General features: G+C 45.5%; 1 long non-coding RNA gene across 2 annotated transcripts in view; it reads left to right on the forward strand.

Annotated features, from left to right (window-relative positions):
• The window catches only part of LOC137773658 (uncharacterized), a 180,440-nt gene extending 162,009 nt beyond the window's left edge, over nt 1–18,431 (forward strand). The window contains exon 7 of one of the 2 annotated variants that reach the window (XR_011075713.1): nt 18,250–18,431. This is a non-coding gene — a long non-coding RNA (uncharacterized lncRNA). Of the gene's footprint in view, nt 1–391; nt 770–18,249 lie in introns of those variants that run through there. The other variant, XR_011075712.1, reaches the window with a different exon arrangement.
• Nucleotides 18,432–18,739: the final 308 nt, after the last annotated feature.

An 18,739-nucleotide genomic window follows, 5' to 3' on the forward strand; every position in this document is an offset into this window, starting at 1 on the left:
TAAATTAATTAATTAATTTGTTTATTTAAAAATAAATAAATTTTTTAAAAAAGAATAAGATAAAGATTCTGACTTGAAGTCCTTACATTCTAAGGGGGCATGGCAACCATACATGCAAATACTTACGTGGGGCTCTGAGGTGGCAATGGGAAAGAGAGCCTGTTGACATTGTGTTGAGTTTTGAAGCATGGATAAAAATTCTCCGGGCAGAGAAGGTGAAAGGGCTTTCCAGGATTGTTCAGGAAAAATAACCATGTACCTGGATGAGTGGCAAAAGATGATACGACTTTTGTTTTGGTTCCAGACCAATTTTTTACAGAATAGATTATGACTCATTTAAACAGGTAAAACAAAGCCTTCTGTTTGTACATTTTTTTCTCTTTTCCCCCAGCAAAGCAAGCAGAGCTGGGGACACTGTGACGTCAGGAGGCTTGTTAGGTAAATAGAGCACATTTCCCTGAGGTCGGAGCCGTCCGCTCTTCTCTCACTGGGGTCTTGGCCCAAACCTGCCCAGAACATTGCCTGCAGTAGAGTGACCCATGATGGAGCCCGCTCTCCAAAGTACTCTCCAAATTCCCTCTGACCTGCATGGAAAGATGTTTGAATAAAACGTTTCACTGTAAACCTTCAAACTCAACGTTTCTAGAAGACTCCTTTGGGAATGTCCATGGCGTTGGGCTTCCTGCCATCTACCATTGACACCTCACAAAAAGTGGCCCTGGCAGAGACAGATCACAGAACTGAGGAGGACAGGTGAGTTCGTCCACAGACCCTTGAATGCTTCAGCTGGCGGGGGCCCAGATTTCCAGAGATATGGACATGGCGTTTCAGGTCAAATGAAAGTGGTCGTTTCAGAACTCTCCCCCGGAAAAACTGGTAAGGAGTGAGGAAGTGGGACCATGGAAAGGCACACTGCCAAGAGCAGGAAAGGAAAGGCACACTGCCAAGAGCGAAGTTGGATAGAAGGTGACTTGGATCAAACCCACAGGGGAGCTTGGAGCTGGTCCAGGCCACGTGACAAGGCTGTCTTGAAGGGACAACACAGGAGCTGGGGTTTTTATACCTCCCATTCCATCGGTCATTGGTTCAGTGCTGCTCCCAGGGGACTTCACTTCCTGGGCACTGCCTGTGCACACAGGCTAATAGATTCCTACAGCCTCACAACAATCCACTGTGGCTGTAGGAAGAAGACCATACAGGCAGGACCCGGTGCAAAATGAAAATGTGGGAGCCCTTTTTTAAAAAGCAGGGAAAAGGTGCCAAATAAAAGGTACTAAAATAAAAGCTTTTTCCTTTCTTCCAGAGTCTCTCTCTTGGCTTGTCATCGTTTCTTTTGTTGTTGTTGTTTTTTTTAAATGCCACTATTGAATGCCACTCTAAGTGAAGGAAAATTTAAATTTTAAATCATTAGCATAAATTTTACCCCTTTCATTTCAATATTGTGCGATGCCTGTTTTACATGCAAATATAAGAGCATTTAACGAGTATGCTAATCACCAAAATGACACAGTTTGCATATTTCATTCTTACCGTAACAGTGGAAAAGCTGCGCAAAACCAACTCATCTGCTTTTATTTCATTTCTTGATGCATGCACGTTTTAGTAACAGTCTCTACCTTCAGCTTACTGATGGGTAAAGAAGGACTGAAAGGAAAGGGACTATGGGTGGCCTGACCTTTCCCTTTCCTTCTCTGTCATCATTTTTAGCATCAGTCAGGTCGTTCGCTAGTGCAGGAAAGTAGTGTGAGGAAGAAAGAACATGAGAGGGCTCTTTGCTCATCCATGTTTCTTAGAAACCACTGCCTTCTTTCTGGGTTAGAAGCAAGTCTTGGTTCAGATGGCAAGTGTGGCCTCTTGGGGCTGTCAGCATCCCTCCCGCTCCCCAGCTAACTCAGTTGGAGACAAAACACACTTTCCTTGTACTCACCTTGAGTCTCTGTGAACTCCCACACATTGAGGGTCCACTGGAATTCGGTGCTCATGGGAGCGTCTGTGAGAGTGGGGCAGCAAGAAGGGACAGACACACGGACTGTGTGTATCTCCTCTGTTCGTGTGCATGCTCTGTTGCCCCATCAGAATTCACTTACAAAATGCAAGTTCAAAGGAAAAACATTTAAGAATTTCAAAATGACAGTAGAGCATCAAACTCAGCGTAGGGTCCTTCTGAACATGAAGTCCCGGTGACCACACGGGTCACACACCCCCATGACGCTGGCCCTGCAGGCAGGAAGGCCACATGTGTGAAAATGGTCAAGGGATCCCAGGGGATGTGGACGGAGTCCTGAGAAAGAAACCAAACCGGTGGGCCAGCCCTGCCCACGGGGAGTTTGTGCAGAAGGAGTCTGGGGCACACAAAGAGATTTGTTTCTGGAGCTATAGCCCCAGAACACAAGCCGTGCCAGGAAAGAGGCGACAGCAAGAGACAGGGGACCAAGCAGAGGGAGAAAAGCCAGGGAGCTGGTTAACGAGCACTAACCTGAAAGAACCGGGGAAGATCCACGAAAGGCAGCCGAGGATCATGGAAGCAAGGTGCTGGCAAAGGATTGTCATAACAGAACCGCCATTTGGACCTGGTCCCAAACCTGGTGCCCTCCCCGGCACCCATCTAAGCCTGTGAGCTCCGCTCTGCGAGCCTGGGCGTGGCTCCTTAGAGGGGCAAACCCCGTTGGACGGCCGGGCTCCCCGGTTCCTTCTTCTTGTTCTACCCTCTTGGTAAAAATAGAAGCAATTGCTAGGAGTGAGACGGCCTCCTTCCTCCCCTGCAGAGAAGAACACTTCTGCTTTGCCAAAGCTCTAGGAACGCTTTCCCCGATTGTTTCATAGTGGAAACAAGCAGGAAACTGGCTACGCTGAACACGTGATACGGAAAGAGGTTAGTGGTGATCCTCCAGCTTGCAGGACCCCGGGTCGCACGGTCCATCTGTGAGACTTTGCAATCCAGCAGCAGAACCCTGTGACTTGGGAGGTGTTTAGCCACCTGGAGGCCTCCTGCCATCACCCATGACTCAGTCTTCTGCGTTAGCTTAGAGCAAGGTGTCTCAGCCTCGGCTCTGTTGACATTTTGAGCCAGTGAATTCTCCATAATGGGAGGCTGGCCTCTGCACTGGAGGATGTGTGGCGCCACCCCTGGCCTCCGCCCGCTAGATGCCACAGCGCCCCCCGGTTATGACGATCAAAAACGTCTCCAGACTTGGCCCCCTGTTCCCTGGGGACGCCATTGCCCTTGGTAAGAATCAGTGACTGAGGGCATGTGGGGTTTTTACCCTATGCTCTTAGCTAGGTGTATTATTCCACTTTTATATTAGCCTGTGTCTGCTTGTCTGAAAGCATCTCTTTGTCACATTTTCTTCCTTGTGGCACCATATCCTCCACTCCTGCCTATGTTAGTAAGGCTTTAGTGGGTAGTCAAGCCACTTGGTGTTAAACCTCCGTGCTCTGTGTCCATCCAGAAAAAGTTGAGCCTTTGAAGATTGCTGTAAGATATATATACCCTGAGGCCTACAAAGATTTTCATTAGCTCACCATCCCTTTTCTATCTCTCCTGGGGTCCTGGGTACTAAAATCTAGCAAGAGCTCAGCCTAGTCCTGTGTCTTATTGCATTGAATCCTCAAGGAGAAGAAAAATCAGTCCCATAAAATGGCATACCCATGTTTACAGGTGGGGAAATGAGGCTGGAAAGTAATAAACAACTTGCCCAAGACCATCTAGGTAGTAAGTTGAACTTGGGTGTTTTGGCTGCTAATTGGAGACCCTTTTACTTCTAGTGATGCTTCTCAACTTTAGTGCCTGTAAGAATCACCCAGGAGAGTTTGTGAACAGTGCAGCTTCCCAGGCCTCCCCACAGAGACTCAGTAGGTAGGTCTAGAGCAGGCCCCAAGAATCCGGATTTTAAACCAGTGACTCCACAGATTCTGATGCAGGTGGTCTGTGCATCTCACCTGAGAAACACTGAACTCCATCCTGCTCCGTTAGGCCATGATTTCTGGTGAGCTGCTGGGGAGGGGAGAAGAAGAAAGAGGGACATACAGGAGAAGGGTTGGGAGTGATTAAAAGTATCTGGGTCCCCTCCCACATCCCCACAGACTTGGCCAGGTGACTGCCTGGCAATACTGTGTCCAAAACCCCAGTCCCCACTGGATGCCCCTTGACTTCGCCTGCTTCTCTGCAGCCAGGGAGCATTTGAACGGCAGGCGGTTTCCCCCAGCTCAGGCCTCAGGTGCCAGGGCCCAGGCCACAGTCAGTCTACCTGCCAATAATCCACAAAGCACTTTCATCAGTTTAGCTGAGTTATGGGAATTAGCCCAGTAATATTGCATCTGTTTGTCCACGGATACTTTCAGAAATCCTTGGCCTTCCCAGGAGACTTTTCCTGGAATCTTTGCCTGCCCTGGCTTGATCATGAAAAACCTGGATCAGCCCGGAAGTTGGATGTCTGCTCATTTGAGCTTTCAAATAGTCTGGTAAAGGAAGGGGTCCAAGACATCTTGGTATGATGTGTTTCCAGCAAAAAATATTAGCACAACATAATAAGAATAATATTTGGAGGGCTCAGTTCCCATTAGAATTTGGCAAATAAAGTCAGAAGATCTCCTAAGTTCAGATCTAGTTTAAGGGAAAATAATGGCCGATGCAGGTTTGAGTTTCAGAATTGGGTTTCTTCCAGCTCCCTCGAGAGACCAAAGAGAAAACCTACAGAGAAACACAAAACGCTGCTCATTGTACCTGCTACTTGTTTGCAAGCAGTTGTGTGTCTGCCCTAAAAACCCCACTGGGTTCACCACACTTTGAAATCAGTCTCCATGATGTAACACACCCGACTATTCGCCTACACTTCGTGCAGGGTTCAGTGTCTCTGAATCATGACTGCAGTGGCTGCACTTCTCTGTTTGAACTGTGGCTGCTGGTGGCTTGGCCTTTATTCAGTGAGCTGCAGCTTCAGGAAAGAGCCAGTCCTCTTCTGTGGCACTGATCTAGCACAGCTATTGTCTTTAATTGTTCCTCTGTGGGCCCGCCTTTTCCAGAAAGCTAAGCTGGAAGCTTAGCCTCCAATCCTATGGACTGTTCAGAAGACAGGTTGTCAGCTCACCAAGCTGGAACCTGGGGGGACCGAGGTTCAGAGAAGACAGGCCTACCACTTGTGGGGTTTACACATCTCCTCTGTCCCTGGGAGGAGGGCTGCTGGGACCTGTGTCATCGTGTGTGTTGTAATTGCCGAGCTGGCCTCACGTGTAGACTGCGGGTAACCCAAGGTGTACGTTCCAAGAGGTCTTCCCATGCAGGAGATTCTTCTCTTTGATGGAGGAGGAAAGCTGAGCAGTGTTCCATGAGCACGATCTGTGCCTTGAACCAATGAGGGGCAGATAACGAGCTGACATCCCTGAGGACAGGCTTGCTCCCCTTCTCTGATGGGGGGGTCACAGTCAAGACTTGAGCAGGCCCCCTCATAACTGGAAAGATGGTCTCTGCTGTGGGAGTGGTGTTTCATCAGAGCCACCCTCCTCCTCTCAGATGAAGCAGCTGAGATGATGGGTTACCACCTTCGAGGCTTGCCAGATACCTTGGCACCTAGAAGGGGCTGCCTTGGACCATAGTCTGGTTGCTAGAAGGGGGTTTCTTGACAGAATACACAGTCATTCTGTCTTTTTAAGTCATGAGAGTGGGCAGGCCAGGTGAGAAAATTTGGGAAAGCAGCACAAATCCATATTTCCTATTAGAAACACAAAGTCCATCAAATGTGATGGTTGTGAGCTTCACCCGTCCGAGTGAAGGGGGTATTCGTGCTTTCTCTGTGGGACCTGGAGGGTGGCCATTTGCTGGGGCAGGAGGTGGCAGAGAAATTAGCAGCGGTTGTCACGCCCATCGGGGCATCTGGTTGGTCCTTAGATGAGTGGGTGTCTGGTTGTCATTTCCTTGGAATGATGGAGACCAATGGGCCTTCCCACTTGTGTCTCAAGCCATGGAGGCTGGAGCTTCCACTTGGGCAGGCTAGTCCGTGGGGCCTGGGTTGATGGATTCAGCAAAATATAAATACAGGCCACCGGTTAAGTCTGAATTTCAGATAAACAACAAATAAGTTTTAATATAGTTTTTAGCATATCACTTTAGTATGCAAAGTATTTGTTGTTTACCTGGAATTCACATTTAACTGGGACGCCTGTTTCCTATCTGTCAGCAACACCTTGGGCAGTCCCAAGTAAACTCGGAAGTTGTTTCTTCAGACTTTATCATCGATAATGAAGATGAGGAATAGGAGATTTTGTCCCCAGGGAAGGAATTTCCAGTCTCATTCCTACAACGCTTCATGGAGCTGTGGGTTCCTCTCATTTATGCACTCTGCTCTTCTCACTTAGCAATCTTTCCATACAGAAAGACCTTATTCATTCCTTTTTACAGCATCATAGTACTCCAATTGTGTGGATTTGTATAATTTATTTAACCAATTCTATATTAATAGAAATGTAGATTGTTCCTGATATTTTGCTCTTCCCAACAATGCTTTACCAAGTGACGTTCTACTGTGTCTTTTTTGCACCTGTGTGATTATATGTATATACTTTTCTTTTCTGCACCCATACAATAAATTATCTGTAACATAAATTCCCACAAATGCTCTTGCTGGGTCCACAGGTGTATGCATGTGTACTCCTGATGGATTCAGACAAGTCACCTGTCATAGATATTGCACTGACCACACCTCCTCCAAGGGTGTGGCATTGCCTGTTGTGACTAGTTCCTGAGGCTTTCTTGGGATGAGGAAGAGCCTAGAGAGGATGGGTAGTTATTTAATTAGAACATTGTGTTCCCCAACGCACTGTTCCCAGCAGTTACCGTTGAAATTCTTATTTCAACTCAAGAAGGGAATATTTTTATTTTTTAAATTATGGCTAAATAAATTAGGACTCTTTTGGCTGCAAGTAATAAAATACAGTTCAACTCAGCTCGGTGGGGAATAGGATAGTGAGAAAGGAAGGGAGGTGGTCATCGTAAGGACAAGGATATAGCTCATGGTACCAGAGGCAGAAATGCAGCCGTGTGCCCAAGTTTGCACTGGGAGAGGGTCTGCGTGAGCGACTCGGTGTGTGTGTGAAGGACTTTGACTCTGAACTTGGGTCAGGCACCCACCCCAGGTCCAGGCAGCTGTGAACACTAAAGCATCATGTTGTCCAAACTGAAATCTGGAACCTACTACCCTGAGCGAGCGGAGAGACTGGGCAGATACTCCAAATGGCATCGGCTGCAACCACAAATAAAGTGATTTATCTTAGTCACTTCAATAGTATAACAAAAAGGATTACAAAAATAGAGCAGACATGAAATGAATTCTGAGTGCCCAATGAATCTCTCATGTAAATCACCCCAGTCATTTCTGAGGTTATCATATGGCAGAAATGAGTCAGGTATGAAGTGGACAAATTCTCACCTCTGCTACTGTTTCTATTCAGCACACAGTTTCCTAATAACTGGGTTATCAGAGAAGCTTTTTAGAGTAAAAAAAAAAAATCTTTTAACATTTTTTAAAACAAAAGTTTCACTTTCATGAGCTTCCAAAAAACAAAACAAAACAAAACAAAAAACCCCATAGATTTCAGGGCTGGCCTGTAGAGCATATTTCAAAGTGATGTGTGATGTCACTTTAGGAAAGTGAGCTGTTTCTTTTTTCAACCTAAAGACAAAATGGCCAGGGAGAAAGCAGCCAAGTCTCTGACTAATCTTATTGAGGGTTCAATTTTCTAAGTATGACCTTATGCTAGCAACAGCTCCTAAGTAACAAGAAAACAAGCCAAGCTAGGAAGTCTCGCTTCTGCAAGACAAGAGACTCCAAGACAGCAAAGTCTGAAGGTTAATTCTAGTTACATAACAGGAATGAGTCCTCAACGCTATCAGAGATTACAGACAGCTAAACGGTCACCCGCTCTCTCCTTACAGTTTTGAAGCACATAGGCTCTCACGGACTTCATGCACCCCGCATCTTCCCTTCACTCTCCCTTCCTTCCTTATTTCCTTTTTTTTTCCCTTTTATTTTCCATTCTATGCTGTATTAGTCAGAGTTCTCCATAGAAACAGAAGCAATAACCTGCAGACATGTATATATGATTTACTCTAAGGAAGTGGCTCATGTAATTAGAGAGATGGGCAGGTCCTAATATCTGCAGGGTGGATAGGCAAGCTGGAGGCCCAGAAGAGCCAGTGATCTAGTTCCAGTACAAGTATGATGGCCTGTGAATGAGGAAAACTGACGGTGGAGTCTGAAGCAGGTCCAAAAGCTGACAGGCCCAGGAAGAGCCAGTGTCTCGAGTCAAAAAACAGAAAAACACCAATGTCCCAGTTCAAAGACATTCAGGCAGGAGGAATTCTCTCAGACTCAGGGAGAGTCAGTCTTTTTGCTCTATTTAGGCCTTCAAGTGATTGGATAGGGCCCACCACATTAGGGAGGGCAATCTGCTTTACTCAGTCTACTTACTTAAATCATTTAAATTATAATACTTAAATGTTAATCTCATCCAAAAACATTCTCACAGGAACACCCAGAATAGTGTTTGACCAAATATCTGGGTATCCTGTGGCCCAGCCAAGGTGACACATAAAATTAAACATCACAGTTGCCTTTCTATTCTCTTGTGCACAGGCCACTGCTACATGCTCCTAAGACAGGGATCTTGCATGTCATCTTTTCTGTGTCCCATTTCTCCACTTGTTTTTATGGTAAAGTTTCTAGAAAGGGAAATCTAGACTCACTGTCTGAAATGTCTCACCTCTCACTATTCATCCCAATGGCATTTGTCATCTGTCCCCAACTCTCCATTGAAATTGATTTTCTTAAGAACGTCCATAATCCAATTGTCGAATTCTTTCCTCTCTTGCTTTCTGTAACAGCACAGCATCTTGAATTTCCTCCTACCTCTCCAGCCCCTTCCCCTCTGTGGCATTCCCTGGGGGCCCACTGTCTTCCTTTCCTACTTTATAAGCTCCGTCCACTAGTGTCATACTTACCCTGGCTTTAACTACCAGCTATAAGCGCAGACTCAAAATCTGTGTCTTCAACATTAACCTCACTCTGAATCCCAGACTTGTGTGTCACTGCTCATGGGTTCTCTCTCCATATGACATTCCACACATGAAACAGGAACTTAACATGTCATTAAATTCATCATTTTCTCACAGATTTAATTCTTAATTGCCTCTTTCTCATAATGATACTATCATCCACCCAATCTCCTAAGCTTCTACCTGGGAGACATTTATAACAAACACTCCCTCTCCCTTGCCTTCTAATTCCAATCAGTTACTATGCTCTATCCATTCTACTTGCTTAATACCCACCTCCTCACCTCTCCATTGTCTCTGTCATGGGCTTAAACCGGACCCTCCTCATTTCTCATCTAGACCCTAGCAGAGCTTTGTAATGGATTTCTCTCCACCACCCTTCCAGACGCCTTTTCAATTCATCCACTAGATTCAGTGTGATTTTTGTGACAAGGAAATGTGATCACGTTACTTCTCAGTTAAAAGTCTTCAAAGTCTTCCCCACTGTTTTGAGGATGAAGTGTGGAGACAATTCAACAGTCCAGGAGAGAGGCAATGAGCTAAGACAGTGACAACTGAGATGGAGAGATGGGGGGAAAGGGAGGGGTATGGGGGTCCTAAGGAGCTGGAAAGGACAAGATCCCATTACTGATTAGATGTGGGGAGTGGGAATAACAGAAGCGCTAAGGAAAACTCTCCAATTCTGACTTGGAAAATTGAGTGATCATGGCCTCGTTCTCTGAGCCTGGGAATCAAGACCTTCCTTTCCTCATGGACAGCAGCAAGTTGAGTTACCTGGGTGGGGCACCACGTCTGGGGAAACAAGGCCTCAGGAAACCTGTCAGTCTGGGCAGAGATGAGTCAGAACCTAGTAAAGAAGAAGAAATAGAGATTAATACCAGATGGGAGAAGGAGGCAGTTGAAAGTCCCTATAAATAGTCAGCATCTAAGAACTCGACAGGAGTGGAAGGTGCAGCAAACAGTGCCTGAAACAGAGGCTTCTTCTGCCAGGAGGTTCCTAAAAGTTTGCTGGCAAAGACCAGCAAAAGAACCACGGCCATGCGCTCAGCAAGACATTACCTAAGTGCAAAGGGGTTTAAAGGACTTAGAACTCTGACTGCCATTCTCATTTATTTCATGAGCACTGCCATTCCCTTTTTCTTGGTCAGGGTTTTGGCTGTAGTTTGGAATATCTTGCTGTTTGCAGAAAATTTTTAAACATGAATTATCTAGTTGCTCTGCCTCCGGGGTGCACATTTAGATGTGCACATGGATGAACTAATAGACAGCTCTTTTCACCTCACTCTCTTTACTGAGTCTTACCAATTTAAAACAAAAGAAAGGCTTATTTTATAGATCTCTGAACCATACCTGAGCATTTCCAATTCACTTAAAAGCCAATCCCCTCAGGGATCACTCTTAAAGAACCAAGGTCATTGGAAAATCTATACACCAATGATATTTAAACTGGTTAAATTGAGCCAAATCACCCAAGTTGACTGTTTAGTCAAATTCAAGTATGTCCAATGCATTAAGGTATTAAATCCTCAACAAATTCTTCTTTGGCGTGGCCAGATGAGATAAGTGCTATTTATTTATTGTTTTTACACAAATGGAAAATATATACATACCATAATTAAGAAGAAGTTTTCACAGGTAACCTGGTTGGAATTCTGAATGGGAATCAAGGGAAGGCTGATCTTTCTGCCAAAGAGCAGCAAAAATATCTGACTTTCTGCTCTGCAAGCAGGTGGCTGATGGACTGTTTTATGAAGCGTTTGATTAACTCTGTCTTTCTGGCTTAGTTACCTACCAAACAAACTGCACGAATCCCAACATGATAGAAGGACTCTGTCATCAGCTGGCCGGCATCTCAGTAGGGCTCCACAGCCTAGGGAAATGAAATTACTAAGGAAGACAAGTCAATAAGTGTGCAGTTTCAAGAGGCCTCTGTTTCAGGCATTGTCAGTGGCCGGACAGTAACAGCCAGTGTGCTCTGCTGGCTGCATTAGTCCTGGGCCCAGAGTTATCCTCAGAGCCATGAGGGGGGCCCAGCTGGTTTCTGCCCCTGGGCCCTGCTCCTCCTCCGCTTGGTGTCCTCCTCTACGGAACATTACCTGGTCCCCTGATGAGGGTCTTTCTGACACCTTTACCCATAAATCTGACCCAGGGCAAGCCCCATTCCCTTAGGACACTACCCAGGTGGTGAAAGGGGGACCAGATAAATACACTCAATTTATGATGTTCACTACTGATAAATGCTTAGCTTCTGTGCCTTTTAATTAAATAGCACTGCATTTTCACCATCACCTTCAAGGCCTTATCTCAAAGGCACAGCAAGGTGGAAACATCACACAGTGTGACAGGGTCAGAGACAGAGAGAAAGAGAGATACTGTCTTTGGTTAATAATACCTTTCGTCGTATCCCACCGATTATATGTCCAAGCAATAACCTAAATAAGACACAGAATTGAGGACACATTTTTGTCTGAGTCCTTCATCTTACACATGAGGAACCTGGGGCTTAGAAATGGCTGAGTTGCCCAAAGCCACACACCTGGGACTAGAGCCCAGGTCTCCTGATTTCAGGCCACTGGTCTTCCTGTCATGAACATCCTACCGCATTGCCAGTTGCGTATGGCCAGATGGAAGATGAAGGTTGCAGAACCTGGCTTATCTTAGTAGCAACCCAGGCCCCTCCCCATCAAGGACTTAAACATAAGGATCAGATACCAGACTAGGGAAACACCCAGTGAGAAATGGGGAAAATGTAGACTCAGCGGTCCACTGGCCTCAGTGTGGGAAATAAAATAGGTTGCCAGGAAACCAGGAACTTAGACTGTCCTGAGGGAGCCATGAGAGCTGCCTTTCTCAACTGTGAATATCCCGTCCCACAGAAATAACCATCCTTCACACAGAAGCCCTGCCACTTTTACCCATGCCTAGGCCAAGAGCCCTGCCACTTTTACCCATGCCTGCCCCTCTTCTGGATTCCACTCCACCCTCCCCTTCCTTTAGAAAGAAGTTCTTTTTCTTTCCTACCACCGAGAGTTCTCACCGAGCTCCAGGGAAAGAGTCTACTTCATCATATGTTCTCATTCAACAAACTTTTATTAAGCACCTCCTGTGTACCAGATACTGAGCTGGGTCCTGGGGAAACAAAGATGGAACAGACACAGTTATTCTTCTCAAGAGCTCATCATCTGAAGGTCCTATTTGTGTACAAGTGCCTGCTTGCACATGGGTCTAATAGCTCCATGTGGACAGCAGGCGTATTTCTAAACCCCAAATCCCAACATCTGGTCCAAAAAAAGATTGCTTTTCTAATTTACGACTGTTCTATATGGAGGTCTTTAAAAGGCTTAAAAATTAAATTGCTTTCATAAGTTCTTTAACAAATTTCCTTTACTGAAAAGAAATAAATTTTATTAAATCAGGCTTTTTTTGAGAAAAATCTGTGCTATGTGTTCATCAAACCCATATGTGTTAACTTGTAAAACCTTGTAATCATAGGCTATTGCAGTTGGAAAGGATCTGAGATATCACCTAAGCCAGTAGATTTGAATTTTTTAATTTTATTTTTTAAACCATGAAACACTTTTTAAGCCAAATATTACCAAAAGTTCCCAGACATAAAACAGTTAAAACTGGACCTGCTTTGGTCAAAGGAGAGATGGAGAGCTCAGAGCCCTCTCTCCTAAACTCCCTCTCCCATCCCACAACCTCTGTTCCCACAGATTTTGGAACTGCACTCCACAAAAAGTACTATCCAACTACCCCTCATGTCCCAGATGGGGACACTGAGATCCAAAGAGAGTATGACCTCATTTTAATGAATTACATCTGCACCAACCCTGTTTTCCAACAAGGTCACATTCTGAGATTCTGGGCTTGAGGACTTCAACATATGAACTGGGGAGTCGGGGCAGGGGGTGAGGGGACACAATTCAGTCCATAGCACTGCCTCCTGCCCCGTCTGGATGAAGATCTTTGTCAAGCCAAGGAAGTCCCTGATACCAGGTCCTTAAGGGAGAGACGTGAGCATACTTGACCACTGCTGGGAAGAAGTCAGGGGAGAGAGCGGCTGCATAGAGAGATGTCCCTGGGAAGATAAGAGAGGATGGCCCCGAGGCCAGGTAGAGGGATTAGCTTAAGTAGGAGGGGAGACACTTCCTGTATTATCACAAGGAGGTGGGAAGGAGAAAGGGATGAGTTTGGATGCAAAATGATATACAAACATGGAGGAGGTAAGTCAAGGGAGTTGCTTCAAATGGCCCCGCTTTCTTCGTGAAGCAGGAGAGCCTGCCTGTTGAGGCTGACAGTGGAGTTTGGGGTTGGGGCTCAGTAGATGGACAGGAAATAGAACCAGAGACTTGAGGAGGGTGGAGAAGGTTTGAAATAGCCCTGTGTATAGTGGACAATAGCAAGCTTTGTCTTGAGTAGGCACCCAATACATCGTTACAGAAGAGGATCTGTTATCGCTGTAACAGAAAAATGGACGAATGAGAGGTGAGCGGACCAGGGGAACAGAGAAGGGCTGCGTGACCGTAACAAGGGTCCAGATGGCGTTGGTGACCAAAGTTTATAGTGGCACCATCTGCAGGGTGTGAGGTTTTTCCAGCAATGCTCAACAGCTGGGAGACTGATGTAGAGAAAGTAAACAGTTGAGTTGATCCAGAGCTGGGCTTTGCCCAGGAGGGTACATTAAAAGGACAGAGGGGCAAGGAGGCTGAGGATGTTAGCAAGAGGAGGGTGAAGTGAGGAAGCTCAGGGGCCCAGGTAGGTAGAGAAGGAAGTGGGCAGTGAGCAGGCTGTGCCTGTTTCTGCAGATGAGCCTTGCACATGCCCCTTGCTTGCTGTTGACCAGAGCACACGGTCATTGCTGCCTCCCGGAGGGACAGATGCTGCCAGATGTGGCATGCTAGTGAGCTGCGGCCAATGGGCTCCTCAGCTGATCTTCCTCCTCTAAGGTGGTCCTGACTGGCCCAAGCTGGGTAATTCAGCAATTTGTACCTAGCCACAAGGGTCAGAGCATGCTCTGGGGACACACATATCCCTGTGAAAGGATGAGGTCGACACCAGCTGCATATCTGGTGTGTTGGTTCAACCCTACATCAGTTTGCTAATCTCTGTGTTATTTTTAATGCTACATGAGCCAACCCTGTTTATTTGGATCTTATGACTGTGAATCTTCCGAGGCCACAGATCTTCTCTTAATATACATCTACTGACATTATTAGCAGTCAACTCAGAACTCCAAGTTACTAGAATCACTTTAGTATCTTTCAATACGAAATAACTGGGGGGGAGGGGGGAAAGAAACTTTTTAGTGGCATACTAAAAATACTCCTAGTACAGAATGATTAAAACTAAAAACCAGTACCAAACTTTGTCAGGAGCAATGGAAACTCTCATACCCTGCTGCTAAGACTATAAATTGGTGCAACCACTTTGGAAATTTTGGTATTTTCCATTAAAATTGAAGATATGCATATCCATCATCCAACAGTTCCATTCCTAGGTATATGAACAACAGAAATAGATAAAGATCTGCATAGCATGAATTGTTCATAATGGTCTAATACCGGAGACAACTCAGTTGTCCATCAGCATTAAAATGGAAGGATATCCATACAATAGAACACTATACAGCAATGAAATTGGCAAGCTACAGCTATAGGCAACAGCGTTGATGAATTTCACTAACATAATGCCAAGTGGAAGAAGCCAACATAAATACATACTGTATGATCTGTCTATTCAGAGTTCAAAAACAGGGAAGAGTGACTAATATATAGGAATGCAGACTTCAGTGGGTAAAGTATAAAGAAAAGCAAGGAGGGATTACCATCATAGTCAGGATAGCTGCCTCTAGACAGGCTTACCGCTAACATCTGTGGGGCTTAAATGGAGAACTGCATACCATAGCCCTTAGTGTTTAAGAGTTGTAAATTAAACTAATAAGCTATTAAATAACAGCTGTTCTATCCTCCTACCTTGACAAATGTATCTTCATTGCAACCTGCAAGACCAGGTTGGACCTGAGAATTCTTGGATGGCTTAAAGCTTCTTGCTGGAACGCGTGACACAAGAAGAGCCGGCCCCCAGACCCTCGGGCCATCCGCCTTCTCCTCCCACCCCTGCTCCATCCCATACCTCAAGGACCTTGTGCTCAAGTATGTGTACTGCCTAACTTTCATCCACAGCATCCTACAAATATCTGCCCCTGGGCCACCCATCAGGAAGGTGGAACTGAGGAAGAGCCCTGGGAAGACCTGGGAGTGGGCCTGGAATCATTTGGACAGGGAATTCCAATGCCCCTGTGCTTGCTGCCTTGTCTGGAAAGGGAGACATGAGTTCCAAGTGGACATGGCCTCTTGGCCTCACAGACGGCCCTGTCCCGTTGGAAAGGGGCATGGCTGGAGGAGAGCTGAAGCCCCAAAGCACAGGCCCAGCAGAGAGCCCCTGTGTGCGGCTTAGGGCAGTACCACTTTTTTTTTTTTTTTAATAAATGTATTTATTTTTTTATTTTTGGCTGCGTTGGGTCTTCGTTGCTACACGCGGGCTTTCTCTAGTTGAGGTGAGCAGGGGCTACTCTTCTTCGCGGTGCGCGGGCTTCTCATTGTGGTGGCTTCTCTTGTTGCGGAGCACGGGCTCTAGGTGCATGGACTTCAGTAGTTGTGGCACACAGGCTTCAGTAGTTGTGACTCGCAGGCTCTAGAGCGCCGGCTCAGCAGTTGTGGCGCACGGGCTTAGTTGCTCCGCGGCATGTGGGATCTTCCTGGACCAGGGCTCGAGCTCGAACCCGTGTCCCCTGCATTGGCAGGCATATTCTTTTTTTTTTTTTTCACACACACACACACACACACACAGTATTTTATTTTTACAAGAGATCAATAAACTGACACCAAGCATTGTAAATGGATGACCACAACAAAAGCAACAATGATTGCAATTACCAAACACGAAACACACTCATACTCTGTCATAATATTGACATTCAGTCCAGTAATCCTCCACTGTAACAGCTCCTTTACTTTGCAGTGAAAATTGATTTGTATATCTTTTGCCTTTGAGTCCTTGTGGGATTTTTTTTTTTTATTATTCAAACAGAAAGTCACAAAAATTATAATCATCCTCATTAGTTCACTCAGTCCCATGTAATTAATTTTTTTTTCATCTTGATCTTTTGTTAGCACTTTTATGAATTCATCAGTTTTCCATTAGAGTTCTGAAGGGCAGTACCACTTTTAAAGGAAAAAGAGGGTTGTATTAGGAAAGACACTGGAAAACTTCTGGGGTCCTGGCAGTATTCTATATCTTGACCTGGGGGGGGGGGTTTACATTTACAATAATTTATTAAGCTCTACATTTGTTTTATACAGCTTTCTGTACGTGTGTTATATTTCACAATAAAGAATTAATGAAATCTCTATATGTTCTATTGCTGGTGCTGCAGTTTATGGGATCCCCACAGACAAATCAGCTCAGAGTGTTTGCATTTAAGCTCAGACACCTTGGGCCGTTAAAATGCCTCAAGGTGTGAAGACCTAAGGGGGAAATGGACGGATGCTGGAAACACAATAACTCTCACTGCTGGTTCTCTCCACTGTCCAGACCGAGATCCTTGAGTGACACGGACAGATTCAGGCAGAACGATGAGTCATGGGCCCGTGTCCTCCTGCCTAACCACTGCAAGTGCCTCCGAGGGAAATTCCTTTCCTCCCTCTTAAACAAGATTACAGATACTGTGTTTATCAAACCGAAATTATAGAAGGCTGTTCCTATCCTAGCAGAAGTGAAAGAAGACCAACTCCCAATTATCCTCTGTTTGGAAAGCAGTGCTAGGAAGACTTCTCTCCATCAAGGCAGCTGGATGGGTTCATTACACAGTTTGCCGAGCTTCTACTATGTCCTAGACGCAACCCTTATTTTTCAGCTCCACATTTTAAAACATTCATTTAGCTTTTATTTTTCATTCTTGATAGGAAAAACATTTTCCTTTTATGAAGATTCAGATTTCTGATTCTCAAAAAGATTTCCAAGTGCCCCACATGGTTTAAGTATCAGGGTTTCTCTAAGAATATATATTTCAACTACGGTCCATTAAAGATACACACACACCTCCCCCCAAAACTGAACCTTATGGCTGAGAGATGATGAAGGGGAAGTGAAAAACTGGCCAGTACTAACCAACCAAAAGCCCAGGCAATTTTTTTTTCCCAAAAAATCTAATTTCTGGGCTTTGCATCTAAGCTGTTTAAAGGCCACATTGCCAAAGTACAAGTTTTCCTCATTTTGGGGAAACAAGAGAAGCATATGGCTCCAGGGACCTTCACAAACTGCTGCTGAGAAGTGGAGCCGGGCACATTTGGTGGCTTCAAGATTATCAAAGCAGCAACATATTAGATTAGTTTAAAAGAGGATGATGAGGCAGTGAGGTAGAAAAACAAGTTAAATCAATAACAGGACTAAAGTTGTAGATTACAGACGATGAAAGATCACTCATTTCTACCATTTTGCCCCAGTAAGAAACAAACACCTGACAAACATCTACCCATCACTTAAGACTCCACCCAAAGTTTACCTTCTCCCTCCTTCGTGCCTTCACCAGACCCACTTAGTATTCTACCAGAGTTGCTGTAACGTTTTACAGGACTGTACTGTTTGGTTTGCCTTCCTAGACTGTGGGCTCCTTGAGGACGGGACCATACTTTATGCATCTTCAAAGTTCCAGCTAATGCATAGTATGAGCTCCATAAATGTTATCCTCAACTGCATGAATAACTGATGGATTCCATTAATATAGATTTGGCTTTTCCAGCTGCTATGATGCCACCCTTAAGTGATGAAGAGCATCTCAGCCTCTGCCAGAGTTTACCCACTGTTTTTTTTGTTGTTTCTGTTTTGTTTTGTCTGCGTTGGGTCTTCATTGCTGTGCGTGGGCTTTCTCCAGTTGCGGCGAGCGGAGGCTGCTCTGCAGTGCGCGGGCTTCTCATTGCGGTGGCTTCTCCTGTTGCGGAGCATAGGCTCTAGGCACGTGGGCTTCAGTAGTTGTGGCACGCGAGCTCAGTAGTTGTGGCGCACGGGCTTAGTTGCTCCGCGGCATGTGGGATCTCCCTGGACCAGGGTTCAAACTCGTGTCCCCTGCATTGGCAGGTGGATTCTTAACCACTGCACCACCAGGGAAGTCCCTACCCACTGTTTTTAACTTCTCTTTTCAGGCTCAGGAAGCTGTGAATTCCTTAATGTCATACACTGGCCTGAGAACATCGTGTATTCTTTAAGCAGAGTTATGAGAACGAAGAACCTGGTCAGCCGACTACAACACTGGAATTGTCCTTTTCAAGACCCAGAGCTCCAACATTCCTTGGCTTAACAGACAGAAGCACCTGGGAAAATGTGGGCAAGGGTGAGTAGCGATGAAAAACCCAGGCATTTCGTGTGCGTCTCTTTCGTCCAACTCAACTCGGACAAATTCCTTTGAAACAGTAACACAAATGGCATTCCTTTCCCACCCAGGACCGCCACTAACACTTGAAATTGAAAGGTTGATTTTAGGCCGCCAGATTTTGCTCTGTTACATGGGTATCTTTTTACATGGGCATGCTGATGCCCACGGGAAATCCTCTTCCATTCAGAAATCTCAGGGGAAGCAGTCTTGTGGGATAGAGGTAGAATATCCCACCAGTATAACTAGTGCCCAAGTCTGGA

The sequence above is a fragment of the Eschrichtius robustus genome, chromosome 12, assembly GCF_028021215.1.
Source record: "Eschrichtius robustus isolate mEscRob2 chromosome 12, mEscRob2.pri, whole genome shotgun sequence".
Taxonomy (NCBI): Eukaryota; Metazoa; Chordata; class Mammalia; order Artiodactyla; family Eschrichtiidae; genus Eschrichtius; species Eschrichtius robustus.